Raw genomic sequence first — 9,887 nt, 5'->3', positions numbered from 1 at the left:
CTGAATATTATGAAAAATCAATCTAGGGAATAGTTTCTAAAATAAGACACAACAAATACAAAGCAAAAGAAACACAGTGACAAGTTTGACTACATCAAAATAGGGTTAAAAACGAAAAGACAGCTACAAACTAAAAGGAGACATGCCAAAGTATAGACAAAAAAGGAGTAGTTGGGGCTGAGGAGATGGCTCAGTCAACAAAGCACTTGCTAAGCAAGCATGAAGACTTGAGTTTGGATCCCCAGAACACACATAAAAATCAGCAATGACCTGCCCCTAGTGGTGTTACAGGTATGGGCCACTGTGTCACATGTGCATCATCAGGTGGCAGAGGAGAGAGATTTTGCCAATGCTCAGTGTTCTGACCTATGGACATCTGAATTATTAGTACCCTAACGTTCCCTGAAAAAGTGAACCTGAGATGACCATCAGTGCAGTACTGAGAAGGCCCGGACAGGCTCCTAAGGCAGGTAGTGAGGTGAAGATGCCCCTGACAGGAGTGAGTCTCAGACAGATGAGGCCAGGTGGGCAGGCCCAGGTGAGGAGCAAGCCCAAGGTGACCAACCGCCAGTCCAGCACCATGGGGCCCTATCAGGGAGCCAGTGAGATGACCACCAGTTTGGTGCTATGCAAGCTTGGGGGACAGAGTGGGAGGGAGGCAGACCATACCAAAGATAACCCTTGCCCAGTGACACAATGCATAGCACCCCTGAGATGACCTCAAATACTCAGAGACCCCAGGCTCCACTAAGAGGAAAAATGCAAGAGAAAGAGAAACAGAAGGATATGGGCACGTTGAAGAGACACAACTGGAGACTCAGGGGTAGTAAGGAACAGTCTGATTCAAGTAGCTGGTGATGCCACATGGGACCATGGTGAGGCCTGCCACCAGAGGCCACATTCTGGGTCCATTGTCTTGCATCAGCAGGAATCTGTTATCACCAAAGGCCAGGCAGATGGCATCTGGTCTGGGCTGCTACCTGGGGACGTGTTGATATTTGAGGGCTATGCAATAGTGACCAAGCCCTCTCTTGGGCATTATGGGAGAGCTGGCCCTGGGGGCAGGAGAGCTCACCTGCTCCACCATTAGAGAGCTGCAGTACTCAGGAGGGCAGATCTGCTCATCACCCGGGAAGCAGAGTAGAGCTGGCCCTGGTTGCAGGAGTTGCAGGTGAGCTGGCTCCCAATGTATGAGCATGAGAGAATTGGCCCTGCCACTGGTCTCCCGTGCAGTGGCATGGAAGAGGGAGAGATACCATCCTCCCCCCTTACTCCCTTGCCACCTGTGACAGTTGGGAGTTCTGGCCCTGGGGGCAAGAGAACAGGAGAGCTGTCCTTGCCCCTCACCAGCTGTAGCACAGTACAGGTGATCCTGAGACCAGGAACACAGGCAAGATGGCTCTGCCACTTGTCTACTGTGTGGTAATATAGACAAGGGAGTGATGACCCCTCTTTCCCCTTGACACCTACAGCAGGCAGGAGAACTGGCCCTACCCTCACCTACTGCACCACTCGGGAGAGCATGTCCTGTACTTTACCTGGGCAGCACAGTAGACCTGACCCTGCTTGTGGGAGTTAGAGGTGAGCTGGCCCTGCCACTTGTCTGCCTTGTGGTGGCAAGGGTGATGGTGAGATATGCCCCTGCCCTTACCCCTTGACACCTATGGCATGCAGGAGACATGGCCCTGAAGTCGAGGGGGGGGGGAGGAAGGGAGGGAGGGAAAGAGGAAGGGAGGGAGAGCTGTCTCTGCCCCTTGCTAGCAGTGGCACTGGACAGTCCAGCTGGGGCAGGGTAGGGGAGCTTGCCCTGAAGGTGTGGGTACAGGAAAGTTGGTGGGCTGGCCACCTCAGATACCTATCAGGCTCAGATACAGGCCCACACAACATCTATTCCATCAATGAACTGATGGAGTGTGTGAAGGAGCCAGTCCTAAAGATCCAACCTCAGGATCTCCATGACACAGGGCACCAACAGGATATCCCAGAGGAGTCCCAGTGAGGTTTCTGTATTTCTAGTATAGTAGAAGCCAAGGCCTTGTACCAAGACAAGTCATTGTAATGAACATTTGCAAGCAAGAAGTGTGGTAAAAAGGATATACTGTGGGAGGCACTGGGACACACTAGTTTCCATAAGATGCTTTTTTTCCTCTGTTGGGGAGGAGGTTGTAAGGGTGGAGGGCGGTTATGAAGGTGGAGGTGGAACTAGGGTGCATAATGTGAAGTTCACAAAGAACCAATAAAAAATATTTTTCTTAAGGTTGTATTGAAGAATCACAGTGCTGGGAAAGTGGAGAAAGGAGAGTCCTGAGGCTTACTACCCAATAAGTCATGTCTAATCAGTCAGTTCCAGCTTTAGTAAAACTCTGTCTCAAAACTAATGGGAAGAGAAATTGAGAAAGTTACCTGGCATAGGCAGCGACTCTGCAGACACATGTGAATGGACATCCACATACATCCAAACATAATATTATCCAACCGATTTAAAGGAAAGAATATCAAACAATAAGAGAAAGTAAATCCAAGGCAGGAATGACACCCTGTGAGCTGAGGCAAGGATGAGTTCTAGTCCAGAGAAAGGGAAGGAAGTACAAGGATAGACATGTAGGTAGCCTCTGCTGATTTTGCCAAGCGCTGTGATCATGGGTGAGGTTTATCTGCTTTTCTTGTGAGATGTGAATATTCTCTAACTTCTCATTGCTAAAATTTCGACCCAGGAGTGGGAACATAAACATCTACCCTACCCTTCCTCCTAAGGTCCCAATGACAAACCAAGGTACATTCTATCAAGTTCACTGAGGAACTAATGAATTTATTGGGCTTCCTTGCGGCACAGAATGTTGGTGCTCCCTCCCTGCCAAAGGTCACATTGGGACTTCTCTACACATCAGAAATGATGACTTTCTAATAACCACATTGATGAGCCTTCCTCCTCTAGGTTTCCCCAACCTATATAGTCTAGTCCTTCCCTAAGGCCACGTGTAGTTAGGGCAGTGTTGCACACAACAAGTAAGGAGGTGCTGAAACTGAGTTGAGGGTCTCATGATCTGTCATTTTCCTCTATGAGGAAGTGTAAACAGTCAACAAACCCAGTTGGAATGACCTTTTCTAAGTGAACTCCCAAAGATGGCAGTTGCTTGGCTTGGAGGATAGTTCTACACAGTGCTTCCCCATTGCTATTTTCCCAGTAATGTTATTGTAGGAAACTAGTTTTTCCATGAAGATGTTTACATTAATCATCTAAAGTTTGAAAGCTTTTGCATTTAGGCTTGATTAAATGCCTTTGTTCCAGCAAACAGAAAACCATCTATCCATTTAGTCGTTCCTTTCCTTCTTGATGGCAGTGACCAATTGAAACATAAATTGCTCATTATTCTTACTGTTAGCTTGAACAGCCTGCTAAGCCAGTTACTGGGTCTTACATAGGTAAATCTTTAGACATATCTATATTTTAATACATCCCAACAGCAGCCTCCCCCCTACTGCTTTCAGTGCCCCCTACCTCCCCTCTCCCCCAGATCCTTGCTATTGACTACTAACACTATGCCTGCCAACACCAGATGATATGAAGGTCAATGAGGCATGATCTTGAGTTTCTAAGAGCTCCCACTGCTTTTTAATATAAATATCTAACCTTAACCAATTTTATCGTACAAATGGAAGACTCCCCCGCTTTCCCTTCAAGGAGCCCTTCCTGGACAGTCAAGATATCTACCATCTTTACTGCTTTCATTTAGTTATATTTTAACAGCCTATTAACTTGGTGATGTGGAGAAACTAAAGGAAAAAAACGGCATTTCGGGGAAATGAAAGTAACAGGTCAGTGATTGTGAAGTCTTAAGACTTTGTGAATGGTATTCTTTGAATGCTACTGCTTGATTTCTGGTATAAGTTGATTTCCCATAAGTAAATTTAAAAATCTAATACTTGCTAATAATAAAAAATAGTATCTCTAAGCAATCACTTTATGCCAAGCATCAACTGAAGCATGGATTGTGACACTGGACTGAAAAAAAATCCAGACAGAAATGTCTGTCATTCCTCCCCTGTGGATACACATACAGAGAGCCAAGGTCTGACCAGAGCCATCAGAGGCAGGATTCAGACCAGCAGTCTGGGTCAGAAGCTTCTGCTTAAAACTGCTTTCACACCCTACATCCCAGGAAGTCTTTGCAGGAGTTGATATTGCAGGACATGACTGCAGTGCGTATGTGGAGTGCTTTTGGTTTGGGGCTGACTGTCAAATTTTCATACACATATGTAAAATGTAAATTTTAATACATTTACCCCTCATTGCTCCCTCGTCTTCCTTTCCTTTCCACGGATGAGTGTGGGGAAGAGAGATGTGGGATGGCCCTACTGATGGATGTAAACTGAAGAAAAAGGAGCAGAGGGGTATAAACTGAGGCAGCACTATGGAAATTTGTATGAAGGGTCCTCAAAAAAAAACCCTAAAAACTAAAAATGGAAGTATTATATGATCCAGTTCTATCACCTCTGACAATATCCCCAAAAACTATTAAGTCAGCATGCCATAAAGACACCTTGATCCATGCTTACCAAGGCAATATTCCCAATAGCCAGGTTATGGAACTAGCCCATGTACAGAGAAAGGAATATACTGTCTTCACTCCATTTGTTAGCAACAAGCTAGTTTACTGGCATATACGCCTGAAAGATATTGTTTTCCTCATTCCCTTCAACATAGTTTTTTAGTTGAAAACACTAAGCATTGCTTAGATTTTTAGATAAAATTCTCGTGTAAAATGTGGTGAGTTTAATTTGTTTTCCCAACTCTTCCATCCCCTAACATGCATATTCTTGCTATGACCTCATGACTGGCAGAGAATTCTGTTGCTTGACCTTGGGTTTGTTCAAACAGAGCAGTAGGACATTAGCATGTGTGGCACAAATCAAGGATGGACAATGACTTCCATTATGTGCTTGCCCTCTTGCCTGTCAGCAGATGTCTCAGGTAGCCACACTGTTCTAAGGAGAACAAGAGACACATGGAACAGACCTAGCTCCAATCCACGGCTTAGAACAGAACTCAGCCAGGCCCACCCTATCTTAGCCCTAGCCCACAGCAAGTTGAGAAAGAAACCAACACTAGTTGCTATAAAGCAGCTGAAATGTCAAGTTTGCTTGTTATAAAATAGTAAACACCTGATAAATAAAATTTTCTCCACTGGCTATGTATAAGTTATCTTTATATTGTCATAATGAAATAACCAAGGAAATTCACTTATGAAGGAAGGTTTATTTGGGCACATAGTCCTGAAGTTTCTACTCCACAATCAGGTAGTCACTTTGGGCTTCTAGAGAGGATGACCCATCATAGCAAGATGTGTAACAGGGCAACTCGTTGATATTATGAGCCAAAAAGCAGAGAGCAGGCTAATGAATCGAATCCCACAACCTCTTTAAGGGCACAGCCCCGCCACACAGAGGACGTCCCAGTAGGCCCTACCTTTCGTAGGTCCACAGAACTTTCCCAGCAGCGCCACCCCAAGGAACACACCTCTAACACAAAATCTTAGGACACACTCGTCAAAACCACAGCAAGCCTTCTAAAAGACCTTAGCATTGATTTCTTAGAAATGTTCTAAAAATAGACCATAAACTGGGTCACTTCAATAACAGAAAAATTATTTTCTCATAGCTTGGGAGGTTAGAAGTCTAAAATCAAAGTGGTGGAAAGGCTTCCTGCTTCTAGAAACTATGAGTAAGGGTCAGTTTGATGTGTTCCTTCAGGCATTCCTCAGCTTGCAAAACAGCCTTCTCATATCCTCACAAGCCTCAACACTCCCTTTTTACTAAGACCATCAGCCACATCAAGTAAAAGGTCCACCCAAACATCTCCATCTTATCATCTACAAAGACACCAGTTCTAAATAACATTGTATTTGTAGGCAGGGTGACCAGAGTGCCTCAACACTTTGAAAGAGAACACAATTCAACCCAGAACACCATCCAGGGTCTTTTGGGGAGGGTGGGGATGAAAATAACACTGGAAGGCTATGAAAGCTTTTTGGCAGTAGGAAACTGATGAATTCATCTTTCTATATAACTACAATGGGTTATAGAATATACTAGGTTTGCTATGGCTTCTAAATATTAAGCACTTAAAATTTATGGCATTTTCATTTAGTATGTAATACACATTGTGTGTGTGTGTGTGTGTGTGTGTGTGTGTGTGTGTGTGTGTGTGTGTGTGTGTGTGAAAATACTGGAAACATGTTCCAATCCTCATGTAGAGGTCAGAGGTCAAGTTGTGGGAGTCAGCTCTCACCTTCTACCAGGAGTCCTGGAGTTCAAACTGAGATCAAGCTTGGCAGAATGCAGCTACTCCTGCTAAGCCACCTCACCAGCCCCCGTGTTAAACACTGTATCATGCACACACAGCAAATGCTTTGTCCCTGAACATCCCTTAAACTGTAAGAGGGGTACTTTCTTTATAGCTTTCACTGTATTAAGCCTACACTTCCCTTCATGCTTCCATTCCCAGCAGTTCCCCTAATGCCCTGTTACTGTGGGCTGGTGTATTACACTTACTTTTCTTTGCTTCTAAAGACACTGCCTACACATTCTTTCCTTTCCATGGTCCCTGACTAGACTCAACACTTGTCTCCTTTGACCCTCTACCCAGCAGCAGTGCTTTAATAAGTGCTGCAGAGAGCTGTTCTAGTATGTCAGAATGGAACTGTGTGACCTCTAACCTTTTCCTTTATTACTCTTTGTATTTTCAATAAGCCTGCAAAGGACCTGCTCATAAATTGAAATTTGTTCCAGTTTGACAGAAATAAGCGTACTCACCTAAATCCATAAAAATCAAAGCACTATCCAGGGTTCTGTAAATTGCATGTTTAGTTGGGTCAAGAATACAATCCTTTATCCTATGTTTAGAACTCTCAGTGTACGATGTTTGAACACAGAACAGGGTTCCCAGTCCTTTCCTAATCAAATGAATTTGAAATGCCTGCACTGCTCAGTCTCCATTTCTGGGACTCTACACACCACCATTGTCTGGTGATTTTGCATGGGTGGGGAGAAGGGCACCGTACTCTTCAGAGACACCTTGGGAGCTTAGATAGGAACATCAGATTAGTGGTTTATCAGGTTACCTTTCAGTTTTTAGTATAGGGATTGGACCGGAGCCCTCGCACGTGCTGGCCAAGCATGTGTACTAACCAGCCTCACTGCTGGGCCTGCACTCAAATAAGATTCACAACAACATTACTAATTATTAGAAATGAGTTAGGAACTGATGTTAGAAGTTACTATAGCAACACCTACTACTACTTTGTAAGTCTGCATATAATAATGCATCACCATTGATATTTTCTTTTCTTTTTTTTGTAAAATGTGGCATATACACATGAACAATGCCCATGAAAAAAGCCAGAAGATGGTACACAGCCGGAGTTACAGTTGGTTATGAGCAACCTGACATGGGTCCCCTGCAAAAGTACTACAAGCTCTTCGCCACTGAGTCATATCTCCAGCCCCCCTGGCTTTACTTAATAGCTTATTTGGAAAGTTATTTCAAATATAAGCAGCATCAGCACAGAAACACCTATACTAAAACTACTGCCTATTCTAATGTATCAATTGACAACTTGGCAGCGTTTCTCCTCCAATATAGGACTTAGTTCACACCAGGAATGACATTAAGTCATCTGATCTACTGAGCCTCTTTAAATCTGTAGCCTTTCACAGCCTGATTCTATTAACATTACTACTTTGAAGACTTTTTATTTTTCATGTATGTGTGTCTACATGTATGTATGTATACTATGTGCATGTCTAGTGCAGTCAGAGGACACAAGGGGGACTCACGTCGCCTGAAGCTGAAGTTACAGGTAGTTTGAAGCTACATGCTATGAACGGGTACTAGAAACTGAACCTGGGTCCTTGGAAACAGCAAGTACTTTTATCCACAGAGCCATCTCTCCAGGCTCACATCAATACTTTTATTAACATGGTCAAGATTACAATAGGCCAGGAACAGCAGTTACCTAGCAATGTGAACTCCCTGCCTACACTCAGAGTACATAAAGCCTTTAGGGTCTAAAAGTGTTCATGGTTAGGTTCAGGTAATACATTCTCATTCTTAGCCAAGTACTGTATAGGTGAAAATCTAAGACTATAACATCTGGAGGCACACAATGTCCACTTGTCCCTTTGGTAAACTGATTTGAGTCACCTGGTCAAGGTTGTGCCCAACTTCTCCACTTTTCCCTCACAATGTGTAACAAGATAATGTGCCTGTCCTGGATAATCATGTGTAGATCCTAGTCCTCAGAACTTTACACAAATGCTGCTTCATATGGCAAAGTGGACTCTGTAGATGTGCAAGCCAGACTAGTCATCTGGGTAAAACTCAATGTAATCCCAGGAGGTCCTACAAGAGAGACACAAAAGGAAAAACAACATGACAATACCTACACTGAAGGTTTGGAAACTAGAAGGAACTAAGAGCCAAGAAATGCAGAGCACCTCAAGGAACTGAAGTGGTAGCCAATGTATTCCTTCAGAAGAAACCAGCTTTGTCAGTAACTGAGAATTTTAGATATAGAAGACTCAGTTCAGACTTTTTGAAGCCCAAAATGGTGTCAAGAAAGTACATTAGCACAAATTCGCTAATGGAATAACAACAGGAAATTAGCTTTCTAAAGCCTCATAAATAAGCTCCTGTCCAGATTGTTCTTGCTGTATCACTAATGGATGGGCCCTGCCTGTCTTCACTGATTACCAAAGGTTACATTTTCACTTCAGGCTCTACTACTTTAACACACACTCAGCACCCCAAAGTAAGAGCCTATCTGTGAAGTTATGTCCTTTCTATATTGTCCATACACACTCAAGATTTCAGGACTCTAAAGATCTTATTATTTATAGTGTATGTGTGGGGGTGTATGCATATGTGGGTACCTGTGGAGGTCAATTATAGCATCTGATCCCTTGAGGTTGAAGTTAAAGGTGACTATGCATGCTAGAAGCCGAATAATCAAGAGTTCAGAGACAGTCTCACACTATAAACAAGGAACCGGGATGAGCTCTGAGCCCTGCCCTTTAAACTGTGGTCTGGCTGGCATTAAAACTTGAGCCAAGAAAGCCCTCCCCATGCTGGTCAGGAGACAAGGGGACACTAGGTACACGGAATCCTCTTAGTATTGGTACAATGGAGATACCTAAGGATCAGGTCAATGAACAGCAAATAGGGGTGAGGGGGATGTGGTCACAGAGGTGGCCACCTGCAGATCTGATATAAAATTCCATCTTTCTAGCCTATTTTTACATACCTTCCCCGGTTTCTAGGCTCCTTGGTTACATGAAGAATGAATCGAGCTAGGAAGGACTGGGCTTGGAAGTTTCCTTTCACACATTGGGACTGTACTCTTGTTCCGAGCAGGCCACACTACACACTTAACACCAGATTGCTTGGATTCTTGAACAAGCCTAAATTTGAGTCAGTCCTTCAAGCCACCCTTCTTTTTCCATGGTCTAACTAGAAAAAACTATTCTAAATAATTTAGCCATTAAAGTGCACTCCAAAGTCAAAACTATCTGCTATGTGCACTGAAATTTCTTCATGTGCCTCATCACTTTTTAAGAAAAATGTCCAGTAATGAGTGGCAGAATTAGAACCCAGATCCTGGTGTGCCTATTCCTTTTCACCAAGACACTATCACTGCACACTTGAAACACTCAAGTAGCTATGGACAAAAGATACAAGATATGTAGATTGTATAGCACAGTTGTAGAGACAATTTGAAATAAATATTGAATACAATGGGGTCAAGCAAAACATGAAATAGTTTCACAGCTCTCCTTAACATTGAAAGGAAAAAGATGGGAGAGTTACAGTAGCTATTTAAACTCAGGAG

General features: G+C 43.6%; 1 non-coding gene across 1 annotated transcript; it reads left to right on the top strand.

Annotated features, from left to right (window-relative positions):
* Positions 1–269: 269 nt before the first annotated feature.
* Positions 270–400, top strand: LOC120099497 (small nucleolar RNA SNORA17). Its single transcript, XR_015647232.1, has one exon. It is a non-coding gene; the product is annotated as a small nucleolar RNA SNORA17 (small nucleolar RNA).
* The last annotated feature ends 9,487 nt before the right edge of the window (positions 401–9,887 follow it).

The sequence above is a fragment of the Rattus norvegicus genome, chromosome X (assembly GCF_021556685.1).
Source record: "Rattus norvegicus strain SHRSP/BbbUtx chromosome X, alternate assembly SHRSP_T2T, whole genome shotgun sequence".
In the NCBI taxonomy this organism is placed as follows: Eukaryota; Metazoa; Chordata; class Mammalia; order Rodentia; family Muridae; genus Rattus; species Rattus norvegicus.
The sequence above is the reverse complement of the archived record's forward strand: the minus strand, read 5'-3'. Positions and strand labels throughout refer to the sequence as shown.